Raw genomic sequence first — 27,500 nt, forward strand, 5'->3', positions numbered from 1 at the left:
GCCTGAGGACCTGACCAAGACCAACATCAGCGCGAAAACAGAACCAAGATTTCATAAAGATACATATCAAATAGATAAACTTTTATAACATTCCATGTTTCACTTTTTAAAAAATTTTTATTGAAATATAGTTGATTTACAATGTGTGAATCATAGAAAAGTGATTCAATTTTATATACACTTTTAAAAATTCTTTTCTATTATAGGTTATTACAAGAAATTGAGTATAGTTCCCTGTTCTGTACAATAGGTCATTGTTGGTTATCTATTTCATATGTAGTAGTGTGTATATTTTAATCCTAAACTCCTAATTTATCCCTTCCCCCTTCCCCCTTTTGTAACCATAAGTTTGTTTTCTATGTCTCTGAGTCTATTTCTGTTTTGTAAATAAGTTCATTTGTATCATTTTTTTTTTTAGATTCCACATGTAAGCGATATCATACTATATTTGTCTTTCTCTGTCTGACTTACTTCACTTAGGATGATGATTTCTAGGTCCATCCATGTTGCTGCAAATGGCATTATTTCATTCTTTTTTATGGCTGAGTGGTATTTCATTGTATATGTGTACCACATCTTCTTTATCCATTTATCTGTTGATGGACACTTAGGTTGCTTCCGTGTCTTGTCTATTGTAAATAGTGCTGCTGTGAACATTGGGTTGCATGTATCTTTTTGAATTAGAGTTTTGTCTGGATATAGGCCCAGGAATGGGATTGCTGGATCATATGGCAACTCTATTTTTAGATTTTTAAAGCACCCCCGTACTGTTTTCCATAGTGGTTGCACCCGTTTCCCACCAGCAGTGTAGGAGGGTTCCTTTTTCTCCACACTCTCTCCAGCATTTATTATTTATAGACTTTTTGATGATGGCCATTCTGACTGGCCATCCGTGTGAGGTGATTACCTCATTGTAGTTTTGGTTTACATTTCTCTAATAATTAGTGATGCATTTAGTTTGCATTTCTCTAATAATTGAGCATCTTTTTTTACATGCCAGTTGGCCATCTATATGTCTTCACGTGTTTGCCTGTATGTACATTCAGATAGATAACTATGTTCTTTATTTCTTTTCACTTTTAAAAAATTACTTGGCAAAATGCTAAAAAACACTAAAAGGAAAAAAATTACACACAGTCCCTACAATTAAAAAAATAAGAAATGAAAGCTTCTGCCCCCGCTCTTATCCCATGCCAGAGGTAATCTTGATTAACAATTTGATGGATATCCTTCTAATATTTTCCCTAAAGCTATATAGATATTAATGTATATATTTATATGCATATACCTATATTTATTTTTTATTCCACCAAACAAAATTATGATCTACATATATTTTCAGTTTTAATTACTCAGCCTTGCTAAACTTCATTTGAAAAGGGGTGGGTACCAGCTCTCAGGCTCAAAGTGAAGTTCAGCGAAATAATCCATGTAAATTATTTACGGCACACCAGCACAGAGGTAGCACTCAGTCTTTATTACTGCTCTAAGTATGCAAACCGTGTGCCAAACCGGGATCCAAAAGTGATCCAGATACAACCCCTCAAGGAGACTATATCGAAGCATGTTTTTTTACTTTTCATTCAAGCGATAGAGAATCCTGTGAATTTTTTGTTTTAATTGATCTAATATATTGCATGTCATATACAGTCACAGTTTTTCCTTCCAGAAGGTCTCAAGAAGAAAAAAAAAAAAAAAAGCAAATATATATTTGAAGATTTAGATATATGGAAAGTAAGCTCATCCTCATCATTTTGTGAATATATTCAATTCAGACCTTATTCCTTTTGTCCAGACAAGGGTCTTTCTAAGTAAAGACATTTAAATGAGACTTCTATTGTACTTCCTAAAAAAGGAAATTACATTTGAAAGAGGCAGGATTCTTTACTTCCCCCCACTTTCTTACAAGTAAAAAGGAGGAAAAAGACAGATAATGTAAATGTTTTTTTACCTCATTGTAGTTCCAGCAGTTTAGGGCACCTAATAGAAATTAGAGTGCTCTGGGCAGGATAAACATAAAAAGATTGACAAAGACCAGAAATTATACTAATATTTAAACTAATAACTTGAACTTACAATGCTATATCATTAGGTGGGCTACAAGTGATTGCCAATCATAATTGCCTAAGATATAGTACCATTCCCTCAGTTGTCACCATAAAAATTAATTTCCCTTCATGGTTTCCTTACCTTATTCTACAATGAAATAAAAATAACACTAGTAGTTTATAATTTTAAAAAATGTTTGCTAAGCCATCTTAATAAAATATGCTAAAATAATAAAATTTGTCTATCTTTCTTCTACAAACTTGGCAGTAAATCTAATTGAATTTTTTGAGTGCCATTTACAAGTAAGGCAAAGTATTAAACAGATAATTACCAACTCTCTATAAAAGTTTTAGAATTTTTATGTAAATATATAAAGGACTTTAGATCCTAAATTCAACTCCCCCCATCCCATCTCCCCAAAATGTATGTGATTAAATTCTTATTCAGTTGAAATAAATTGAAATACCTTAAACATGGCTGCTGCTTCAGACTTCCTTCTTTTTTCTCCCATACTTTGCTGATGTTGAATTACTTGAGAAACTTTTGAAAAATAATGATTCCTGACACCCACCCCCAGGCAGTGAGATTGAATTTGGAGTGTTGCATGTTTCCCAGGTGATTCTAATGTGCAGCAAAGTTTAGGAACTATTGCCCTAAGCTCAACCTGTACCTTAGACTAATTACGTCAGAATCTCTGGAAGAATGGAGGCAACCAGGACATCAGTGTATTTTAAAGCATCCCAGGTGATCACAATATGCAGCCAGGTTAAGAATAGCTGTTTTAGAGAATCAGGAGAGAATTCAGAGAAATTGGGAATGAAAGAATTTTTGTTACTTAGTGACTGCAAATAGGAAGCAGTAGGAGAACCAAAGAAGGTAGAGTTTTAAATATAGAACTTAATATCTAGTCTAACCCTTCATTTTATAGAGTTAAAAAGACTTGCTCAGGGTCACATATCTGATAAGTGGGAACCATCTCCACTCCTTTCCACACACACGTGCACGCTTTCCCCTTACTACTTCCTTTCTGTAATTCTAACTTTTTTTTTTTTTTTTGGTTGGAAGTTTGGTACAGAGCAGGACACTGGTGTTATTGGTGACAAAAATTGAAAAGGCGGATTATTGCTTTGAGTATACACTGTAAATTTAACCAAATTTGGTTTGGTTTAAAAAAATAGAAAAATACCTATAAAGGAGATTATCTGTAAGCATTTAAACAAAAGAAAGTAGTAAACAGGTGTGAAGTTGGGACCAGATAGCCAGGGAATCATTAACAAAAAGGAACAAGTTAAAACCATAAATGTGGCTGAGGAGAGAATATAGCAAGAGGACATCTAAGGGCTGAGACTTTGGGAAGCAAATTCATCTGGGGGCTGGTGGAGGGAAATGAGACAGAAAGAGATGGTGAAACAACCAGTTTTTTTATGTTGAAAAAAGAACAAGAATACTTTTTTTTTACAGTAATGATACATTGTATCACTCATATTTGGTAAATGAATTAAGTGAAACAAGAAAACATGGTATGGGTTGTTGATATTTTTTGTAGAACACAGTCACTATATACTAGAAAACGCATTGGACTTGAAGTGAAATGACCTGGCTTCCCGTTTCTCCTTATCTCCTAGCTATGTGAATCATGATAAATAATTTGACCTTTCTGAATCCATTTTCCTATATGTAAAATGGGGGTAATGCCCTTTCACAGAGTTATTCAGGCATTAAATGAGATGATATATGCCAAACTATAATGTGCTGTTGGAGTGAATTGCAACATTATTACTGGGGAAGTCAGTAGGGGTTAAAATTTGGAGTTGGACAAACTCACGGTCAAATGCTGGCCCTAGCTAATATGCTCTAGAGCAAGTTACTTAACTTCTCTGAGGTGTATTAGGAAGTGGAGATGACATGAATACCTTTGCTATAATTTTGTTGTGATTAATGAAGATTAAATGAGATAATGTGGATTATTCACTTATAATAATAATATAGCTAACTTCAGATTTACATTAAGCACATTGCTATGGCCATTCAAAATAACAGTTCAAAAATAGGTTAGCTCATTGTTTCTTTAATGAGGAAGTGTGTCTAATGACATCACTTTAATAGGATAAAACATATTTGAGCATGGCACCAGAAAACCTTCGACAGAGTATTCTGCACAGCAGACTGTCGCTTTGGCTAATCCTTCACAGCCTCTTTTGTTAGCTCCTTTTGTACCTGCTTTTAAGATATTGGACATTTTCACCATTCTGTTGTAGACTCGTTTCTTACCTCACATTCTCTCTCTAGGCAGTATCTTCTACTTCATGACTTCAGCTATCGCTGATTCATTTAAAGCTCCCAAATATAAATCCCTACCCCAAACCATTCTTCGGAAGTCTAGACCCAGATCTCCAAATGCCAGCAACTCTCCTTGGATCTCTCATTGACTTCTTTACACTGATGTGACCCAGAGTAAACACATTGCTCCCTTTGCTCCCTCCCTTATAAACATGTTTCCCTATGTTCTCTGTCTCTGTAAATGGGAACATCCTCACCGCAACCCATGTCAAAAACCTAGGCATCTTCTATTGCCTTACTCTCCACATGTAAGGTCACCAAAATTTGTCACTTCTACTTCTTAAATGTGTCAGGTTCATCCCTGTTCATTTCCACTGTGACACCATAATCAAAGCCACCACTGTCTCTCACGTGGGCTAGTACGTTTGTCTTATAATGTGACTCCATGTCCATACTCATCCCTTTTTAGTCCAGCTCCACTTAGCAGCCAGAATGATCTTTGAAGACACATATTTGGTCAGACCCTTCTGTAGCTTTCTGTTGCTCTTATGCGTACTGATTACCTGATTTTCAGACTCTTTCAAGCTACTCTCTATCTCCCTATGTTTTAGTCTTTCCAACCTTAAGGTCGCAGCTTAAATGTCAGTTCTGTAGGGAACCCTTCCCATCCTCCTTCCAGTACTCCCTAAGTTAACCCCTGTTATATGTTCTTATGACACATTTATTTCTCCTTTGAGGTGATTTTCACATCTGTAATTGTCTGCTCTCTGCTATGAGGGCAAGGGCTATGTCTGTCTTATCCACTATCCGTGCCCATTACCTCTGTACCTGGCCTGTAGTCTGCATTCAGTAAATATTTTAAGTGAAAGAATGAATAGAATGAATTTCTTGAATGCTGATCCCAAGAAGAGAAAGGATACATTTCTAAGTCCTAATTCTCAATTTTTTAAAAAACTTTTATTTATTTATAGATTGATTTTTCGCTGCATTGGGTCTTCGTTGCTGCTCGCGGGCTTTCTCTAGTTGCGGCAAGCGGGGGCTACTCTTTGTTGTGGTGCGCAGGCTTCTCCTTGCGGTGGCTTCTCTCGTTGCAGAGCACAGGCTCTAGGCGCGCAGGCTTCAGTAGTTGCAGCACGCAGGCTCAGTAGCTGTGGCTCACGGGCCCTAGAGCGCAGGCTCAGTATTTGTGGCACATGGGCTTAGTTGCTCCACGGCATGTGGGATCTTCCCGGACCAGGGATCAAACCTGTGTCCCCTGCATTGGCAGGAGGATTCTTAACCACTGAGCCACCAGGGAAGTCCTCTAATTCTCAATTTTCATTTATGCTACAAATGGAATGGTCAAAATGCTTATGGTTTTTACCTTTCTTCTACTCTAATATTCTCATACTTTCTTTGTAAAATTTCACTCGCTGCTATTACTTGTCCTTGTTACTACCTGTATTTATTTTACAAGGCCTTTACCATGAATATTTCAAATATTCAGTAAAGAAATTCCTTGAATTAATGTTCCTTCAGGATCTGCTTAGAGTAGAGGGTTTTGAGTGCTTTTAAGACACACATTGGATGGAATGTTTCCTCTAGCTTGCTGGTACTACCTTATGTTAGGAAAGTATAGCAGTTAGTGGGCTCTGGGTGTAAAGCTTATAATTTGTATTAGCCATCTGATATCAGAGTTGGAAGAAGCCAAGACAGAGACTCTTGGAATTACAAACCAATGGGGCAAAACATGACTTTTTTTTTTTTTTTTTTTTTGGGGGTTGGGGGCCCCCCCCCCCCTCCAGCCTCTCTCGCTGCGGAGCACAGGCTCCAGACGCGCAGGCCCAGCAGCCATGGCTCACGGGCCCATCCGCTCCGCCGCACCCTGGATTTTTGGCGGTATGCGGGCCTCTCACTGTTGTGGCCTCTCCCATTGCAGAGCACAGGCTCCGGAAGCGCAGGCTCAACGGCCGTGGCTCTCGGGCCCAGCCGCTCCGTGGCGTGTGGGATCCTCCCGGACCGGGGCACGAACCCGTGTCCCCTGCATCGGCAGGCGGACTCTCAACCACTGCGCCACCAGGGAAGCCCCAAAACATGACTCTTAGCACTAACCTAATGTGTTCTTACTTTTGCTTCACACTACACTTGAAATAGGTCATTTTTTTAAAAACATAAATACCATCAGTTGTAAATACTATTTAAACTTAGTAGAGCATAGGCAGTACATAATATTAGTCACTGTTTTAAAACATTGTAAATATGCATTTCATACTTCCTTTAAATTTAAATGTATACTTGATGATAGTATCTTTGCTTTTTATTTGGCATATAACTAAATACCAAAATGCATTTAAGTAATAATTCTTAGTTTCTATTTCTCATTTAGTTATTGCCTTGATAAAATTCTTCTGGTTGAAGGTTTGCTTCTGCCTGTTTTTCATGCTTATACACTATCAGTTTTTTTCTCAAAATTCACAATGATAGAAGGGAAATGTGTCCATCTAATAATATTTAGTGCTCTTACTCACAAGGATAAATTATTTTTAATAGTATGTGGCACTACCTACAGTAAAGACCGATGAATAGTTTCCTATCTGCAAAACAGGGATAACACCTATATGTCAACTTTAAACTACCCAGCACAGCTCCCTGTACTTGGGAATATTGCATATGTTGAGAACACTAGTAAAGGGACATGTGTATTGCAGACAAATATCAAATAAAAATGTAATCCAGCCATGGTAGAACTCTTTCTCATCATACTGGTTTCCTAAATCTTCCTTCTGGGATGTTTCTAAAATAGAGTCCTATCATGATATGCAGCCCAGTATGAAGCATTTTTCCTCAATATCATCATTCTCTTTTAAAGTCCATATTTGACATGCCTGATACGCACAGATTAACTGAGAGTTTGGGGAATGGAATAGAAAGTTAATAAAATCATAATGATAGCTCATTTTTCAAGACCATATTTATTACTTATATTAGTAGTTTTCAGATATTCGGATTTCATTGATTTGTATGAAAATTATTACATTATCTTTTTCTCATTTCTTCTTCACTCTCATATATCCATGAAAACTTCTTTGAAACTCTATGAACTTATGTTTGGGAGCCACTAGACACCACCTTTGTGATTACTTGGTTCAACCAAGAGTTTTATCATGAATAGATTAATTATATGATGAGGTAAAAGTCTCTGATCAGTGTAGAGTAAAACCCTGATTATCTGGCTTACTCAAGTGTCCCACACTTCATTATACTCAGAAGTAATACCTATTTATGCCTGTAGTTAGGAAAATGCAACCTGCCTTTGATATTCTTTACCAGGAATGTTTTTAAGTCCACAAGATGGCAGTATTACCTCATGAAGGTAATCAAACCAGTGAAGAGCATGGTTGCTTGGTTTTCCAGTACAAATAGAGGAAGCTTTTGAATGCAACTGAAAAACTCCTGGTTGTTGATAAAGTATGGAAGGCAGTGTTATTGAAGGCAGGAGAGCATATGAAGAGAAATTTGCTAATTGAGTAAATGATTAACTATAAATGGTAACCATGTCTTGTTATAGGGAATCTTTCTACTTTTTTTTACCTACTTTATACTTTTATGAGAAATAGGTAAACACCAAGAAAACAAATTTCAGAAGATGCCCTTGGCCTCCAGCATATTCGTCTAGTATCTCATACCATTCATGTTTATAACATAGTGGATTAATTAATGTTCAGTAATGATGACCCCAGTTATTGAGGCAGAATTAGATTATCTCATTTACTGAGGGAGGTAGTGCATTTTAGATTTTTATCAGTTAAAATGAAAGTTTGGATTTAAAAGGTTAACCCTAAGTTATTCCGAATACCATCAGCTATGCCATATCAATGAGTGTCTATATAGATCATTTTATGTAGAAACTATGAAATTCATTTCATTCATTATCTAGGGTATAAATTGATTTAGTATTCCAGAGATAAAAGGAACTATGATCCATTATTCCTCTTTTCCATATTTCTGATAATATATCATATCTTATTCCAGTGGTTTAATAATTTAAGTACTTTACTCAGTCCCTCCAAATGTGTTTTCAAGTAAGTTAAGTAATTTCAAATTCAGCCTCTGTGTATTCTCTCACTATTTAATCAAACACAAAAATTATTTATTTTGTTGAGGTAGTTACTGTTTTGGATGCGGTATTTCAAAGTGTAACTTCACACAACTTAATTAATAATAAAAAATATGGATTCTTACTCATGCTTTCAACATTGTTGAACAGTAAGAACATTTTTGTTGCATCATAGGTTACTATGATTTAAGGGCAAATTCAGTGCCTTATTTTCCGGTCCTTTTATTCACTTTCACAACATTATTTTCTTAGAGAGTCCTCATAGCTCTATATTAGCCATGGTAACAGAAATTAAAGTGGTACTAACAAGTAAAATCCACAGGTTTCCAAACCCTACTTGACCATTAGTTATACCTTTTATGACAGCTGGTGAGACATAGCAGATTTATCAGATTTTAGATTATCAGCTTTGACTTCCTTTACCATCTTGAGTAAGAAGAGTAGTCTAAATTAATGGGATTGTCAGCCTTAAAATGGGAATCTTCTGTGGGGGGACATTCTTGCTTAGAGAGAGGAGGTATTTTATGCAGATTGATTTTGAGAATGTGATTTGGTACTTGTTCCACCCTCTGAAACCAAGCTGTTTCCAGTGTAGTATTAATTAAACTAATTTTGTACTAGGTTGATAGGATTAAAATTATTTAATGTTATGATAATTTATTCACTGTAATAATTTTAAGGAATATTGTTCCTATGTATTAGGCTTTGGCATAATATTTGTAGAAGTTAATATTGAACTGGCAACCATAAACTTTAGTTTGCTGTTTAGGCTTAAAAGTGAATATAAAGAAACTGGTGTGAATTAACCACAAGAAAGCTACTTGGAGTAAATAGAAAAGTTGTATTGTCTGGAAATTTTATCAGGCCTTCATGCTGTAGCTCATATGAGTCTGATTTTTGGGAGAGAGTTCTGAACCTGGGACAAGGTTAGTGCTCAAATAATCCAGGCTCTCTTTTATTCATTTCTAAGGAGTTAGGAGATAGGCTAGTAAAACTGACTTAGAATCAGTTTCATTTGGCTCATGCTCCAAGCTATTCTCTTGTGCAGCTGCTATCGTTATTGGTTCTAGTATCTGAGGAGGACAAAGTAATGAAGGAAAGTGACAAGGTCATAGAGGTAGAAAAGGAGAAGCTTGCAAGAATAGAGAAGTAGGAGGTTATATTAGTCTTAGTTGAACATGACCCCTTGCTCCCTATCCTTGATGCTGATGGTTTTGTGAAGACAGTTCACAGCACTGGGAGACTGAGAACATCATAACTGATTTTTCTCCTGTTCGACTGAAAATCTCATTGATTAGTTTAAACTCAGGAAAGGAGGCTGTTCTGGCCTTTTTGTCTATAGGTGCTCTACATATAAGACCTTCCTAAGAAAATTAAGTGTGGGGAGTCAGAGCAGTCAACCGCATCTGCTCTCATCAGCCTCAGAATTAAGGAAAGGACTTAGCACCGGGAAAAAAGTGCAGGCAAAAAGGAAAATATGGGGAAAATAATAAAGGTGGAAAGGCATTATTGGAAAAAATAACATACATGCAAATTCCAGAGAGAGAAGAAATTTATCGTTTAAAGAACTTTGGTATAGTTATGACAATTTGGATACATACTCAAAGCTAATAATGTTTACGCAGTCTCTCTTTTTAAAACTATCTTGCTTTACATGAAAAGTTCATGCATAAAAGATCTTAGAGGTATGGCAGATTACCTTTGGAAAACACAGCTACATTCTAAAATATTATGTTATGCTAAGTAAGAAATGTGAAGATTTTTTTTTCTCTTTATTCTTGTGACGCCTTGAAAGCATATGATGAAATTCTAAATCGTTTTTTTAGAAAACTGTGTTGTTCAATCAATAAAACACATGTAATTTTTCTTTGAAAACGTTTTATTTAGGACTTTTAGCATTTGTCATGGGATTATGACTTTTTTAGAACCAAAATAAAATATCCATAACTTTTATGTCTAGTTTCACACTGATTATAAGTATGGTACCTTTGCACTGTTACTGTATTTGCTTTGCAGAACGTTTTAAGGTCAGTAGACAGATGGAAACTAGCTATATAGTGGAGATTCAGATAATAGTGAAATAAAAAGTCAAAGTGGACAGATTGAATCAGATAAAGGTTTAATATCTTTCAAAAAGTATAAACCCATTTTCAAAATCCAGATTACATTAATCATATAATGTATAATCACAACGATATTCACAGTACCTTTTCTGAATATTTTGAGAACAAGTAAATTATGATGAAATATGAAAATTGACGAGTTTACTGCAGAGTGTGAAGAACCAGAGTGAATTAGAATTCTGCTCACTAAGTGCCTCAGAGCTTATTCCACCTGACTCATCAAATGAAAAATTCATCAATTAATCCTCTGACAATAACCATATATACACAAAAATCAATCTGGAATTGATTTTTTTAGTCTGAACATGAAAACCAAGCCCTGACTTATACATAATGTGAAATTTCTCTTCATTTCGACTTTATTATTGAGTATAACAGCTGAAGTGTTCATATAATTATTTGTTCTAAGTCAACTACAAAAGTGTGACTGTTTGAGAAAGGGTGTATGTGCTGTGGAGATGGTCTGAAGCACAATCTGAGTGAGCTAATAAAGTTGTCACACGCATGTGAGAATACAGCTGATAGGAATCACTAGAAGGCAGCCAATAGAGAGGGATACTGATCACTAAGCCCTGATGGGAGACCACCCAGGACAGTTAACAGTGAGCTGAGTACTGAGGAAGATCAAAGAAAGGGAAGAGTAACATACAATAAATAACTCAGATGTCAGATACGGATTAAAAAGAACATTGTGAGGCATGTGATTTCTATGAAATGTATTTTTGTGTGGCAGTGACTGACTCAGTAAACAATTTAAACTGTAAAAAGGGGACCGTTTTCCTTGTGCCAACCTGTTTTGTGTCAACCTGTTTGTTAGGTTTCTTTCTTCCACGAGGCCAATGCCACAATAACTTATATACAAATATCTCAAGAGAATAATCCAAGCCAAGTATTAGTGAGTGGTTTTCTTTTTTTGGATTAAAGAAATCCTGGTAAAAATGTACTCAGATATATTACTATAACGGAAAAGAGTTGAAAGGGTCAAATTTAAGTTTACAGTATTCTGAATCTCTTTATCTTCAAATTAGGTAGTTCCAAAATCTATTATTATTGCTGCTAGATTCTTAACTTCCATAGTGCAAAGTCTACTTTGAATCTTATGAGACTGCATTAGGTAGCTCTCTGTATTCTTACAGAGAACTTAATATTGCTCTAAATGCTGTAAGTCAGCACACTCTAAGAAAAAGAAATGCACTCTTCCAATATACAGTAGTGTTAAACAACACGCAGAAGATGCAAGGGAAATGTTAAGCTAGAGAACTCTGTCAGTATTACTTACCTCACATGTAGTAAATTTTGATAACTGTCTTTTGAATGTGGATTCTTGTAGGAAATGAACATTAAGCTGTTTCTATGTTTTATAGATGTTAAAAAAAGCTGAATATATATGATTCTGAGGCTATTAGAATTTTTTCCCCTGTCACAATAGCAGTAAGAAAATTGCAGTAGAATTGTCTTCTTGAGTGCATAGCATATGAAATAATGTGTTTTTTCCCTGTAGTTTAAAATGTTAACTTGTATTTTAGGTCTCATTCTTTGCATATGCCTTGACAATTATGATTGCTTGATTAAAGAAAGAGCTTTTGTGCTACTTATATGTCACAATACCAAATATATTATATCTGAGCGGTATTTATAGTGTTCTATTTCTGATAGGTCAGATATGTCTAGTGAAAGACTAACATAGGATAATATGTATTGTTAAGATCTTTTGTTATTAAAACATTTATGCTTTTTTTTGTTTCTTATTCTCTTTTTTAAAACAATCTGGAAAAATCCTTATTTTCAACTAAGTAATATACCCAATAAAATGCTCTTTGTGTATTAGCTCAAAGCATCTTAATTAGTTCGGAAGTAATTTTTCTGAACATTTTTAGAATCATACTGTAAAAAACATATTTTTGAATTTTAAAAAGCATTCATACTTCTTTCAGCATTTTGACCTTTTCTAGTCATTTTTATCAGATGCATTTTTCAAGGCCCATAAAGGATTACATATTTATATAATTGCCACTCATGGGAAATATAATTGAACACAGAATAGATAACAAAGAATAACTTTTAAGTAATAAGCATGTCTGTGTTAGTTTATTTTCTGCTTTGTAGTATTCTACAAAGTTGTGTTTTCTTCTGTCATTCAGTCTCATTGGAGATAAATATTTAATAAATGAGTGAAATCAATGATATATATTGCTAGTTATAGAATAAATGTAACTGTATTCACTGACAGCTATGTCAGTGTAGTTGCAAATATTTGAATGTGTTTAAAAGCAAAGAAGTCAGACTTCTTGATGATTCATATAGTTGATACTTGTTCTCTTTGTATCAATTTTTTTCATTGCATTAGATTTGTATAGCTAAGAATTAGTCATTTTGTTAATCATAAATAATTATCTATCTCTGCAAAAATTTTAAATGCCTTTTTTAAGACTAATAAAAAAGTTCTATTATTTTATACTATCCAGTAGAAAAAGAATTATATTGGTTTTGTTTTTGAGTCTATATTTTAAATTGGGTAGAGTGACCCTGGTATATTTTTAACTGTTTATTTCACAGAAAAAAATGAAAATATTAGTATAGGGTGTAAAGAAACCTTATTAAATTTCTTCTGTCAGGGTAATTTTAGACTTTTGTAAATAGTAAATTTTTGCATATATATTTTACCTCCTATAGTTTTAACCTAATCAGTCTATTTAAAAATATTAGACTATAACTAATTTATGGGCAGCAGGGGGCAGAGATGGTCATGGGGAAGTAAAAATGTTTGTTTTGTAATTGAACATGAGAAGAACTTGTTCTTAGGAAGCATTATTTTAATAGTCTCTATGTGTAATATTTTAGGGTCTTCAAGAATTTATAATGTTTTTCATTTTTAAAGTATCCATTTTTACCTTTGTTAATTTTGACCCCTTCATAATATAAAAATAATTAACAAGTTAATCATACTTTTTAACCCAATTTTATTAATTTAATGCAGGTATTACTTAAAAGTTAAATTTTTGATACACTCCTTCACAGTATTTATGTTTTAAAAATCACAAACTGGTGTCCTCTACTGAAGTGGCACTTAGGAAAGGGAAACATACTAATGTGCCCATTAAATATTTTCCATGGCTCGTAATTTCCTGTGATGTATCATTAAGTAATGATTTCTTACGATATTTAATTGTTCTGTTACATAAATATAAAATGTTGGAAAATTTGGAGTTTTACTCATTATGTGCAATTTCTCTATCAGAGTAGTAATTTTTGTTAAAATCTTTCAAAAAGCTTTTGCTTTATCACTTCGTCAGAAAAATTTTCAAATTCTTAGGTTTGAAATTTGACTTAATTTGCACATTCTAGCAGCATTCTTAGAAGATAAATTCTGAAATTTTTCATTCATTTTTGATACAGTACTGTAAAAAAGGAATTTAAAAAAGGAATAAATTTACCTTTTTAAAAAGAATAAATTTACCTTTTTAAAAAGATAACCTTATAAAGTCTAAAGATGATTCTTATAAGTGAGATAACACCTCACATTTATTAGAAATCTCCTACTTTTGTTTTAATAATTTCTCTACCTAAAATTATTAGGTAATATGCTCTCACCTTAGTAATGTTCAATAGAAAATAACCTGTTTAGAACTGTTTGTAAAATTGACTTAAAAAAAGCTATCATTAAATTCTAATAGTGTAAAATGTAGTAAGGTTAATACATGATAGTATTATTTAATATTCTTTAGACAGATGCCTCAAAATAGTAAACTCAAAACAGTATATTTAGAAAAATGATTTAATTTACTTCAAGGGTTAGTAAATCCAAAATACTTATATTATGATTTTTTCTATCAAATAACATTGTTATCAACTATGTTTAATTTTCTTGAAATGAGATTTATATCTCAGAGCTTTAATAACACCAATGTATTTTGTATGATCATTTAAAATATGTGAAGTCATTTACTAATGTTTTCATTATAGTTTAACTTATTTGGAAAATGACTATGAAAATAAAATAAGTGGGCTAATTCCCTGTCTAGATATTATCCTTAATTTCCTGGTTTCTTATACAATTTTAAAAAGCCTTGGTCTTCCCTGGTGGCGCAGTGGTTGAGAGTCCGCCTGCCGATACAGGGCACACGGGTTCGTGCCCCGGTCCAGGAAGATCCCACATGCCTGGAGCGGCTAGGCCCGTGAGCCGTGGCCGCTGAGCCTGCGCGTCCGGAGCCTGTGCTCTGTAACGGGAGAGGCCACAACAGTGAGAGGCCTGCGTACCGCCAAAAGAAAAAAAGCCTTTAGTTTTTTTTATTAATTTATATGCATCAGAACATTAATTGAATGCTTATTTTGTACATTCCCAAAATTTACCTATCCCAAAATTCTCAGGCTTGCTATCTTTCAGTAGTTTATCCTATTAAAAAAGAAATGTTTAAAATGAATATTTTAACTACACATTGTAAACAAAATATCAAAACATAAGACAATTACAGCACACATTTAAAATTGACCAAGATACCTATTTTTTCCTAAGCACCATTTGGGAGAAATCATATCATTAAAAGAAAACTTTTTTCCCAACACAGTCAGCAGGTTTTAATGTACTTATAAATATGTGCGAAGGGAATTTTTTTCTTAGAAACAGTTCAACACAATTTTGACTTTCACAGTGACGAGGCATGTTCAAACTCCAAATAATATTCTAGTGTGAATAACAGTCTCTTTTATCTAGAGAGTATTAAATAATTCATTTACATAGTTTTGAAATTGTTAGAGTCTAAACTTTCTTTATCTTTGTGAACCCAAAGTCCCAAATATCATTATTATCCAATTAGATGCCATGACTTCAGAAAAAATAATAGAGTATTTTAAGGCATTATACTACTACAGTTGAAAGCATTTGAGAATTGTATTTGGGAGAATGGTGCTCTGAAAAGAAACATTAACATCTGAAGATAAGAATTCTTGAGCATAATTGATTGAAATGATATATTTTCAAAAATTTATCCTGAAGGCTTTTTTTAAAATGTGTAGGTTTCTTGGATTTTATTTCTGTACTCAAAATGTTATGAGTTACAGAATCAAAATTAATCATGCACCGTAGTATCTCTTATTAAGAGTGCTTTCACAGCAGGGAATCTCACAGAGGACCACTCCTTCATTACTCTGACTCTCTGGCTAACACCCAGAATCATTGGAGTGGTCAAAGTTAGACTGCAGATTCTGTGTCTTTGCTATACACAGTAGCATTCCAAACCATACTTTGGAGTTACATGTAGATGTGTGTGCATGTGTGTGCTTGTGCACTTACAAGTGTCTATATGTAATGTAGAGACAGAGAGTGAGTGTCCAAAATCTTTTGAAATAAAACATTAGTACTTGCTAATAGTTGGCAAGGGTAGGCACAGGGAAATATCTAGCATAAGTATTTGCAGGGATAAGTTAGAGCACTTCATAGGGCTCCTTCTCTTGCCTACTGAGGATCCATTTTCCCCTGAAAATATCTAGTGTATACTGATTCCTGTCTTACTAAAAATGCTTTGTTTCATCAGTTAGCAAATTTAGCAGAGTCTTATTGGGTTAGCAGAAAGTAGGGAATTAGATTATCTTTTCAGTTATTACATGTCTAATGTAATTACATCTTATACAGTAAGCATATAAATAATTTTAAGGCATTTACATTGTAGCTTAACATTTGCATATACTAAAGAAAGCTTTTATGTAATTTTGATAATTTGACCTTTTATTAGGATAAAAACTAGCACTTTTATGGCACTTGACAGTTTTGCAAAATGCGTTCCCCTATTTTTCTATTTTTATTTGAGACAAAGAAGATAACATTGTCCCCATTATGCAGATGTAGGAATTGAGGTTCAGAGTGTTCTAAGGGATTTGCCCACGATATAAGGGTTAGTAAAAAAGCCCAAGATGAAAGCAGAAACCAAATCTTCTGAGTCCGGTTCATGCCTTTTCAGCCATCTTATAGCCTATCCTCTTTATGTTGGTAATTTTTTAAAAAGTCATTGGTGATTTAGTGGTTCAGAAATGTGAGAGAGGGCTCCCCTGCTGGCGCAGTGGTTAAGAATCCTCCTGCCAATGCAGGGGACATGGGTTCAAACCCTGGTCCGGGAAGATCCCACATGCCACGGAGCAACTAAGCCCGTGTACGACAACTACTGAGCTTGCGCTCTGGAGCCCACAAGGCACAACTGCTGAAGCCTGTGCGCCTAGAGCCCGTGCTCCGCAGCAAGAGAAGCCACCACAATAAGAAACCCGTGCACCGCAACTAAGAGCAGCCCCCGCTTGCTGCAACTAAAGAAAGCCCACACACAGCAATGAAAACCCAATGCAGCTAAAAATAAATAAATAAATAAATAAAATCTAAAAAAAATGCGAGAGAAGAAACAGAAATGCAAAAATTTTGTAGAAAGGCAAGTGGAATTCTTTGTTTTGGTTATGATTTTATAATCTATGCTTTGTTGGTTCTAGTAGCAAACTGTCCTTTAATAGAGAAAATATGAAATGTAAAACTGAAAAGAATTGCCTTGTCAGCTCATTCCTATGTTGGCTATGTTTTACTATTTTCTCTCAATATTAATAATATAATAATGACACATAGTGTTATAAAAGGCCTTTTTAATGCAAATGACTCAAGTAGCATCAGGGAATACAGCATTTGGCAAAATTTTAAAATTTAAAAAAATACTGTTTTCATTTATTCTGAGGTATATCAGTAAAACACTGTCAGTATATATTATGTATATTTTGGGGGTATCTGCAAAAGATTTTACTTTCATTTTGCAGAAGATAACCAGTAATTCTATTGAAATCTAGAAGGAAGGAATTGAATTTGTTTAACCAGAATAATGTAAAGAAGTAATGGTATTGATTTTTAGGTACTGCTAGACCAAGAGATTTAAATTTAAAATGTAACTTAATACTTGAGTTTTGAGAAGGAATAGAAGAGAACCCCTTTTATGCAGACAGAGATAGTAACCTAATCTATAGCCCAAGATTATTAGCATTTTTTATTTGTCTAATCGCTCCTAATTTGATGGTCCAGTTAAGTAGAGTAATCTTATTTCAGAATTGCTGTAGACATTTTTATATAAATGATATTTAGCTTTTTTCTGGAAAAAAAATCTCTTTAGTCTTACTGATTTTAACATTATCATCTACCACTTTTCCAACTTTTATTTAATAGAACCTGCCTTTGCATGTAAGGAATATTACAGACAGGTGCCAATTTGTCTCTATAAACCACACTGCTATATGCTAGAATGAGTGGAGGCTGGGGATCATAACTATTTATTTATTTAACTGCTTAATAGTCCCTCTTGTCAACTCTTAAGTCATTTTTCATGGTTGTCTTCTGATTCCTATCAAATTTTCCACATCTGTCTTAAGTTATGGAGTCACTGGTATATATAATGCTACAAAGTTGAAGGGTAAAGAGGCTTTCTACTGTATTCTCCATGTCTTCTCACTCTGAAATAAATACTTGATTTAAGCTGTTCAGGCACTACTTGGGGCAGAGATAATCAGTAAGACAGAGTTTGGGTAAAGATTCCAGAACAAAACTGCAAAATGGCATGAAAGTACATGTGGAGAGAGAATTGAGGAGAAAAATACTGTTTTGTCCCTCTAAATTCTTTATTCTCTTACCTTGTATATTTAGTTCTTTAGGTCTCTGCTTCTCAACCTTGCCTCACTCATTCAAGACTTTGACTCCTTCATTGAAAAGTTTTGTCAGGGTGTAGTGATTTACTCACATAAATGAAATTTTTCTCTTGACATTCAGAGATTTTTGAACTTTACTTTTTTAGAGTATGCCTAAAACAAAGATGTTATATTTTGCAGCTTCAGGTCTCCTATTTCTACATAGGATTGAGAGAAAAAATAAATCTGGAGAATAGAATGGATTCCATTGTTGGCCAATTAAATATTTTTGTAAGTGTCTGCAATGTACAATGCATTTGTAAATGTCCGCACTATACCATGACCCATGTATTTTTAAGACTTAATCAAAAGTAAAAAGTAAGGTCTTTAGTTATATACAAAGAGATAGAATTTAAAATTTAAGCACTCTTATTTTCAACTCTCAAATATTCATAAATTTTAGACCATTTCTTAACTCTAGTATGTTTTTTGCATTACTTAAACAACTCTAAAACATTGCCCAGAACTTGAATACATCCACAATAAATAGCATCACCTGAGGAAGATAAAGCCTCCCTTTAATGTTTTACTAGGACTAAAGGAGAAGCTTCTCCCCAATCCAGTCAAGTCTCCTTTAAGAGATATCTGGTATAGTCAGCTAGCGTTCATTGAAAGTTACAGTTTTTTTCCCATCCAGGCAATAGTTTTTGAGTATAGCTATTACTTATATAGTACCTGATGCAAAGGCATAATGTACACTGTTCAAGTTACCATCAGCCATTAGTCATGACATAAATGAATATAATGCTTTAGTCTACACAGTAATGCTGGCTGGCCATCACCTACGTGATTTTACTTTGCTTCCTTACAAATACTTTGTTCTCTGCCAGGAGTCAGATTTTTTTTGAAAATCGGGTTCAGCCTTTACCCCCCAGATATCCAGCCATTCAACCTAGAGACACTCATTAAACAGCCAGCCAGGACAAAACAACGGCTGATGAAACTAAGCATGAATTGTGCTTGAGAAAGGAAGTGCTCAAGTGTTCTTCATTATTTTTTTGTTTTCACTTTATTAATCTGAAATCGCTGAACTAACCATGTCAAATGTATTAATTTATGTAACAACTCGTACCAAGTCATTGCTTCAAAAAGTCTGGATGTGGCTAGCACTGTATATACACTAATGTACAGAATTTTCAGTTTACTGTTTGATAGTCGTTTGCTCATTTGTACATTGTACTCCTTTGAATCATTTATGCTGTATACCATAGTTAGTTCACATTCTTTCTGTATAACTTTCAGCAGAGAAAAGAATAACTGAAATGTTTTTGCCACCATATTTACTGAAAAGTACATAGCAAAGAAATTTTAGCAGGTTCTGCTTTTGAAAGTACATATTATTTGGTTTTCTGTCATGTGTAGGTGTGTCTTTTTATGTGTATATGACTTTAGTTCTTATAAACTGTTAAAGTATTTTAAATATTTTTAAATACTATTATATGTGATAATATGAAAAAGAAAATCTTGGGTAATATTAGCAGTTTTAGTAGGAAAGTTTTCTTCATCTAGTAATCATATAGCAATATTCTACCCCCCAAGTTTAAATAGTAAAAATACAGGAGATACAAGTAAAAATCCCAATTCTTTGTGGGCTAGTTCACAAAATAGAAAATTATTCAAATGTCCAGATACCTTTGCTGGTATATAAAGAAAAATTTAAGTATGTGAGAATGCCCCTCTATGGCAAAATTGCTGGGCAGTGCTTTGACCATACATTTGACCTTGTTTAAATTTATAATATGCTGTTTAGCCCAACTGGAATTCTCAACATGTACTAAAAAGAGAATTCACTCCCACTGAATGGCCCATAAGAATAATAGTGGCAGGTGTACAATAAAGCTCTTGCTTGGCTAGCACTCGTGTGGGAAAAGCCCTTTAACTGTCCTTTTGAAGGTCCCATGTTTGAGACTGAATATGGTGTAGTGACATCTGCAAGACTGGGCAGGTGGTGAAGCTGATGCTTCTAGTTGCATGCCAGATAATGGCTCTTCTTAATAGCTTGGGTGGACACCAGACTGAGGTATCTTTGTGGATACGAAGAAAAACGTAGCTAATCATACATTTGAAGAGACTTTTTTGAGCCACATCTAAAAAAGAAATTATCTTTTTACGAAATGGCATCTGATACTCTTAACTAATCTGTTACTCTCCTGATGCTGCTTTCTTCACCCAACTTTCTCTCAACAGACTTTGCAGAATATATTTAGATTTCAAACTCCTAGCCTTCTATTCTTTTTATGGCCTATGTAGGCTGTCAACAAACCTCTTGTACACAAATTCTGCTCTAATTTGATACGGGAAAGCATGTAACCATGGAAACGTTCTTTGTACCCTATCTCAAGCCCTGGATGCTTTATTTACCCTTTATAGAGTAGAGCAAATAATCTACATACTTACTATTCATTTTTTTAAACTAATTTCCAGCTAAACAAATATCTGACTAAAATATTTCTTCACAAAGGTAATATTTTTAATCAGATGAGTATGGCTAGTCTGACTTTATTTGGATGAAAAAGATGAATAACATTTAGAGTGGCCTATCTTTTACCATAGTGATTATGTGTATAACTTAGGATAATATCTTGATGATGATTTATTTAGAATATGTTTTATTTGTACAAAATAGAAATGTCCATAAACCAAAACATTAGGATTTTATTGGATTCCTAATATATGTTATTATAGTATGATAATATATACATGGCTCTTATATTTAATATCTGTTATTTCCTACATTTGAAGTTGAGCGGATTGTTATTCTTCCTTTCCTATAAAATAATTCTGTATTAGCTGCTTTTACAGATATGTTTCAGTTTAACATAAATTAAAAATTAAAACACTCTTAACTGAGCTTGTTAATTTTCCATATTTTTTGTTATTCCAAGTACCATTTAAGACTCAGGAACTTCATCTTCCATATGTTCATCCCAGTCTTGTTCTTAACCGTCAAAGGTCCTGTTCACTGAGAATGATTAAGCAAGTACACTCTGTAACGAAATGTACCTGAGGTCATAAGCTAATCCATGATTATATGTTGATCATGTTAGAATTATAGATAACCTATCATACTCATCTTCCAACTACCAATGCAGTGACTGAATCTTATTCTTTATGTTACACATTCATACTTGAACATGTAACAAAGGAACTCTAAAGTTTCTAGTCATGGTCAATGCTTTTAAACTTCTGGAAGACTACTGCAATTCAAAACTTTTTTTAATAAGCATCTTCCAAAGTTTTTGAGATAGTATAGAATTTTTATAAGTGAATATTTATGAATATGCAATCGATCCTTACAGTAATAGATGGCATCTTAACAACCAGACAGAGAATGACTGTTAGTAGAGTTTATTAGCCTTATTAGGTCATCTACTAATTTTCATGGGGTATCCTTCTGTTCAGCCATATGCTGATTTTGTTATCTAAATGCACACCCCTCCACTCTGTGTAAGCATTCTCAGGTTTCCCTGAAGGATACAGGTTTTTGCCTTAATTTCTCCTCTGCTTGTAGATTTATTCTTGTAATTATCTCAGGTTTCTATGATCTCACCTTTTCTTTTTGACTGTACACTATTTTTTTAAAAATTTATTCCTGATTATTATAAATACAACTTAAACAAAAGGGAATAATTACTATGTTTTCAATTGTGGTTAAGATTTCTAAAAGGTTAGCTAGCAGTTTTTATGCCTTTACCTCTCAATGAGCAGGGCCCACTTCTCTTGCATCAGGTTAGAGGAGAAATGGAGAAGGAACCAGGACTACAAAAGCTATAGGTTGAAGGTAGAATTTATTAACCCAGAGAAAGTGTCAGAATATGGGATAAACCAAGAGTAATTCTCAGACCATTTGGGGTACTGATCAGTTTCAGGTCATTTGATTAATATTTCCATTGCCGTTGTGACGTATCTTCCTAAAGAAAGACACAGAGCTCCAGAATTTCACAATTACAACCATCAAAGACATAATTTCATATTAATACTATTTCTCAATTTCTCTTTTTAGATTTTACTGATTTGTGTTACTCTTGTGACTGATAAGCTTATGAATATTGTTTGTACTCCACTTTAAAAAAATGTTTAGTGTTATTTCACTCCTAATTTTACCATGATTTGTGATCTAACCTTCACAACCACTAGGTACTATTTAATTTATATTACAGTAGGAACCTAAATTGCATTCTAATCTTTAAGTTTGGAATTTACTTTATTGTTTACTTTTTATTTGTACCTTATGACTGTATTAGATAATATCTGAGTTAAGTGATTTGCTCAAATAAAAATGATAAAGAATAGCATTTTTTCAAATTAATACTCTTTGAAAAAATAGTTCTTACATGTTACTTTCAAGCTTAGTACCATGTTCCACATGTAGTAGCTATTCAGAAACTACTTGAGTAATTGACTTACGGATCCCTGGCAGAGTTGTTCATATTGGTTTGGTTATTTTTAATCATTAAATATGTATCATCAAGTGTCTAGCATTCATTAAAGTAATGACATTATGCTTTTGTCAATACGTCTGTTCTCACTTGAATGGTTTCTTTCTGTTAGAGCTAATTAGTATATCTAAACAGTATTTGTTGAATATAGAAAAATGTTTGTGCTAAAATTTATACTTTTTTTCCAAAATGGTTTTTGTTTTCAGGTACTCCATAAGGTACCAGTAAGGACAAGTTAAGAATTATACCTGTGTCATTAAGATTAAAACTATTAATACTGGTAAAATCTACTATATGTTATTTAACTGACCTTTTCTATTAAAATTAATGATAATAATGTAATTAAAATATCCTAATCACCCATTGACGCAAACATACTTTGGTCCATATAGTCACAGTTTAGCTATAAAAGAAGCTGTTGTCTTGATCTTTCAAGTAGCTTTATAGAGATTTCCTATGATGACTAGAGTCCTCTTACCTTCTGTCCCCCAACCCGTAACCTACATCATTGCTTCTTTCTTCAAATGCAAACTAAAAGCAAAGGAACTTGTTCTGCCTATAACATAAGCCACTTTTAAATTCAACCTATGAAAACAAGGACAAAATAACCAAAATACTTTTTACAAAAGCCTATACCATTGCTGCTTTGTTCTTCCATGAAAATAGAGGGAGGCTTTAATCACCATAACCAAAAAGAACTTTTTCAGAGTTTTTCTTATTTTAGGGATCTTAGAAGCCTTGGTAAAGAACACTTGAAATACCTCTTGTGTCTGTACTTGCTCTAAGCTGAGATTTTAGCAGTGTGATAGGGTTTGTAGGTATATATTTGTTGTTTCTATATGAACTACTTTTTTAGCTGATGGATGCCAAGTGTTTCTAATTTCACCCTTTAAAATATATCTGACCTCTAGGGGTGACATATGGTCATTACAGAGCTAATGCCCGAAGTGCCATCAATCTATGATATTTGTCACTTGACAATTCAAAAACAGCAAAAGATTATCACAATTAAAATTGAGTCACTTATCACAAGCTAAAAGTAATAAACATTATATAGTATTTATCATATTGGTTACCAGTGTGAGGTCTGGAGTCAGAATGGACTCTGATTCTGGTTCTACCACTTATTCATTGTGTTAACAGCTGTAAGCTAAGGATACCAACAGCGTCTCTACCTTGCAGAGTTTTAGGAATGATTAAATGAAATAATGCATGTAAAGTGCTTAGGGTATTTGTTACATAGTGAGCACTCAATAAATGTTAGCTGTTATTTATTAGAATTTTTCATTCTTGAGCCATGTATTAGATTTTCAGATAGCTAAACAATTGCTTTCAGTGCTTTTGATGCATGTGTGTGGTTGAAATTACTTGAGATACATTCCCATACTGACTCAGAAGGAAGATGACCAAATAAATATATTTTCCTTAGCCATTTGGTTGATTTAGGGCTTTATTTACTGTAAATATATGGTCCAGTGGTCATTTTTATACCGAATACTGCCAAGAAGGTATATCACTACTAAGAGCTGCCATTATTCAATAATAAGGTAAGTCCCTAAAAAGAGAGAATGAAAGGGAATTGGGGTAAGAAGTACATAAAACAAAAGAAGCTACAGAAAGAAAGATGCTTGTGAGGAGCAGGCAGGTATCATAAATGTACGTCACTGTGCTACGAGTAAGGGAAACAGTCCTGCTTAAGGTCTTGTTCTGAGAAGTTTTTATTTAAATAACTTCCACAGACAAATAAAGATAGGAAAGATCATGCATAAAAAATGATGAATAAACAAGAAATATCTACAAGAACATACTCTGATAATAAGAAGTCATAATATTTCTTATACCAGTATTCTTCTTGTGATGAAAATCGAAAAAAAAATTGTCAGGGAGCAGAGGGGAAGATGGGTATTCATGATTGGAAGACATAGGTTCCACAGTATTATACCCAAATCACTGGAGCTTCCTAACTGCTGTAATGACCCTGGAGTTACAAATAAACTTTAATCTGGGAATATGGTGCAGCAAAGGATTAGGCAGTGGTGAAGAGCTGTTTTTCTCACAATCCGAAGTTACAAGGATAGAGCTCTAAATATCCCCGATACACACTGAACCTTCCTTAGGACAATCATATGCCTTATACATTTTGGCTGTATTGTCCTTTCTTGACTCTATAATTAAGATTAATTCCCAGTAGTAGTAAGCAAATCTGAAACGTGATAGAATATGCAGAAAAGCAAGTATCTCTGCCTCAGACCTTTTGTGTGACGATCTGGCAGTAACTCAGTAAAGGAACTTTACAGAATTAGTGATCTCTTTAAATAAAATAGGAAGCTAATATTCCATTTAATATGTAATTACCCTTTTTTTCTTCTATCCTAGTTTGTCATCTTTTGAGTGAATTTTCATAATGTTAAACTACATAATTTTAAGGTTCAATTTGTTGAGAATAAAAGTACTTTAGCAAATGACTATTTGTAGTCTCTTTGGCCTTTTTGCTAGATTATTGGGAGCATCATTTCTTGTTCTTTATAGGGAAAGGACTTTCTATAAATTTCTTTTTTAGTCCTTTTCTCTCTTATAAACTCTACTGTGTAAATTATATCATGTTGAGCTAACACTTGTAGAAAGACCAGAATCTTATCTATAAATAGCTTAAGGAAACACATTTTAATACAAAGTAACTTTCATTAGTAGGTCTTTTTATGTTGGATAGAAGTATAATGTCTCCTTTTAGGGAGGCTCTGGATCACAAAAAGCATAGAGGGGCAGTTTACTTTAATAAAGACAAGAACTTTTTGTTCCAGAGTATTAGGGCCACTTTTGCCCATTGATATTTAGGAGGAAGTCAGATGTTTTCACCTGAGTTAGATGGCTTCATTTTTTACCCTAAATGATCCTACCACTTATGTGTCAACTTATACCCTGCTCTGTGTGTCGTGAACTTGATATAAGATGGAAAGGGCTTTGAAGTATGCATGCTCTGAAGGACTGAAGATCTGATGCTCTAACCACTTCTTGAAATTTTATTTAATAAGCATTGTGTAGAATATGGAAGTTTATATTTCCTGAGGAAAATGTTAACCTAGCTTTTGCATCACTTACTGCGATGTTCAACTTAAAGTGGAAAAAGTGAGCGTATGTTACAGTCATTGCAGAAACCTCCTAAAGATATTACCTCTTGAGCTCACTTCTCATTTTGTATTGGGAACCATGAATAGTTGAGCTTTTGCATTTGAAAAAAAATGTGAGGAATTTAAACTCATTGAAGTACTAGTTAACATAATTCTGTTTCTCTTTCTATTAAAATTAGTTACCTTTTTTTTTTTTTTTTTCTGACCATGCCACTTGGCTTGTGGAATCTTAGTTCCCTGACCAGGGATTGAACCTGGACCACCGCAGTGAAAGCACCAAATCCTAACCACTGGACCATCAGGGAATTCCCATAAAATGAGTTACCTTATTTTGAAACTATTATTATTGTTATTGGACTGTTGGCATGCATCTAACATGGTAGCAGCACTTCTGTTTCCATCTTGAGAGTTATGACAGTAGATTTTTGATTTGAAGACAGGGTCAACTATTTTTAGGGTAGCTCTAACCATGTCTTTTCTAGTCATCTACTTAAGTAGATTTCTTAGACATAGACTTCTTATTGAATATTATGGCATATTCTTTAAATATTTTAAACATTTTTCCTTTACAAAAAGAGACTGAGAAAAATTTTGATGAATCCTGTTTTGGATTTGCTTATTATATTTTGTGATCTTTTATAGTTTCTTTTCTATTTGATATCAATTATATATTTAAAACTCTACAATTCATTATTTTGTTTATTCAAATTATAAAATAAAAAAATTTATGTCCTATTAATTGTGATTTATATATTTTAATTTTTTGTTATCATTTAATGTTAACAAAATGGTTTAATCTTTGCACCAAATTTTGCAGAAACTAGTGTTTTCTCTCTGTTTTATAGAGAGAGAAATGTAATCTCTCTGCATGTTAGGAATTTATCATATTACTTCGTTCAGTGATTTTTGTGACTACTAATTAGACATTTTAGTGAATGATATATGTTCCTGATTGCAGTTTTGCATAAAAGCACATTATGATATGATATTCGAATTTAACTTAAAAAGTTATTTTTAATTTATGGATTTTGTGCTATATAGTCTTTGTATTTTCATTAAAATGTGCAAAGCATGAATTGTAGTGTACATATTTAAACTTTGTAGAGTGCTAGTAGCAATAACTAGTTGTAATTTGAAATTTGGGCAAATTAAAATACTTCTGAATAGCTATCAGGTTAACTGAAGTATTTACAAAAATTGATCAGAGCAATTCACATTTCTGTAACGCAGAATGTTCAAGTTCTTTTCAAATGCTTACTGCTTTTCCTTATTTTACCCTTCTATTGATATCCACTTGGAAGACTTAGAAAGCAGAAAACATCTTTTACATATCCATGATCAAAAATGAACGCCTGATGGCCTGAAGGTTGAAATAATTATCTCTGGTGGCCGTGCAGATCTCAATGTCAAAGCTAAGAACCACAGGGCAGCTGAATTAAAGCATGAAAACTGGCATGAGCACAGACAACTGCTTGAGGCTCTTTATTACTGTTTGATACAGCAGCCCTTTGTTGAGAATCTTGTTTTTTTGGTTCGAAAGCAACTGTGTGTGTCTAATCTTGCATTTGCCTTTATCATCAATTCCATTCCTGTGATATTTACAAAACTAAGCAACATCACATGTATTTATCCCAATTTCTGAATTAGTGTTTCTGAAGCTTTCTGCTAATCTGCAGATAGGTGGCAC

General features: G+C 33.7%; 1 protein-coding gene and 1 non-coding gene across 4 annotated transcripts in view; one reads left to right on the forward strand and one right to left on the reverse strand.

Moving 5' to 3' along the window:
• The window catches only part of ARB2A (ARB2 cotranscriptional regulator A), a 434,977-nt gene that overhangs the window by 136,031 nt on the left and 271,446 nt on the right, over positions 1-27,500 (forward strand). The gene's annotated exons all lie outside the window — the stretch shown is intronic.
• On the reverse strand, positions 26,047-26,118 carry TRNAE-UUC (transfer RNA glutamic acid (anticodon UUC)). Its single transcript has one exon. It is a non-coding gene; the product is annotated as a tRNA-Glu (tRNA).

The sequence above is a fragment of the Lipotes vexillifer genome, unplaced genomic scaffold, assembly GCF_000442215.2.
Source record: "Lipotes vexillifer unplaced genomic scaffold, Lipotes_vexillifer_v1.1 scaffold67, whole genome shotgun sequence".
Taxonomy (NCBI): Eukaryota; Metazoa; Chordata; class Mammalia; order Artiodactyla; family Lipotidae; genus Lipotes; species Lipotes vexillifer.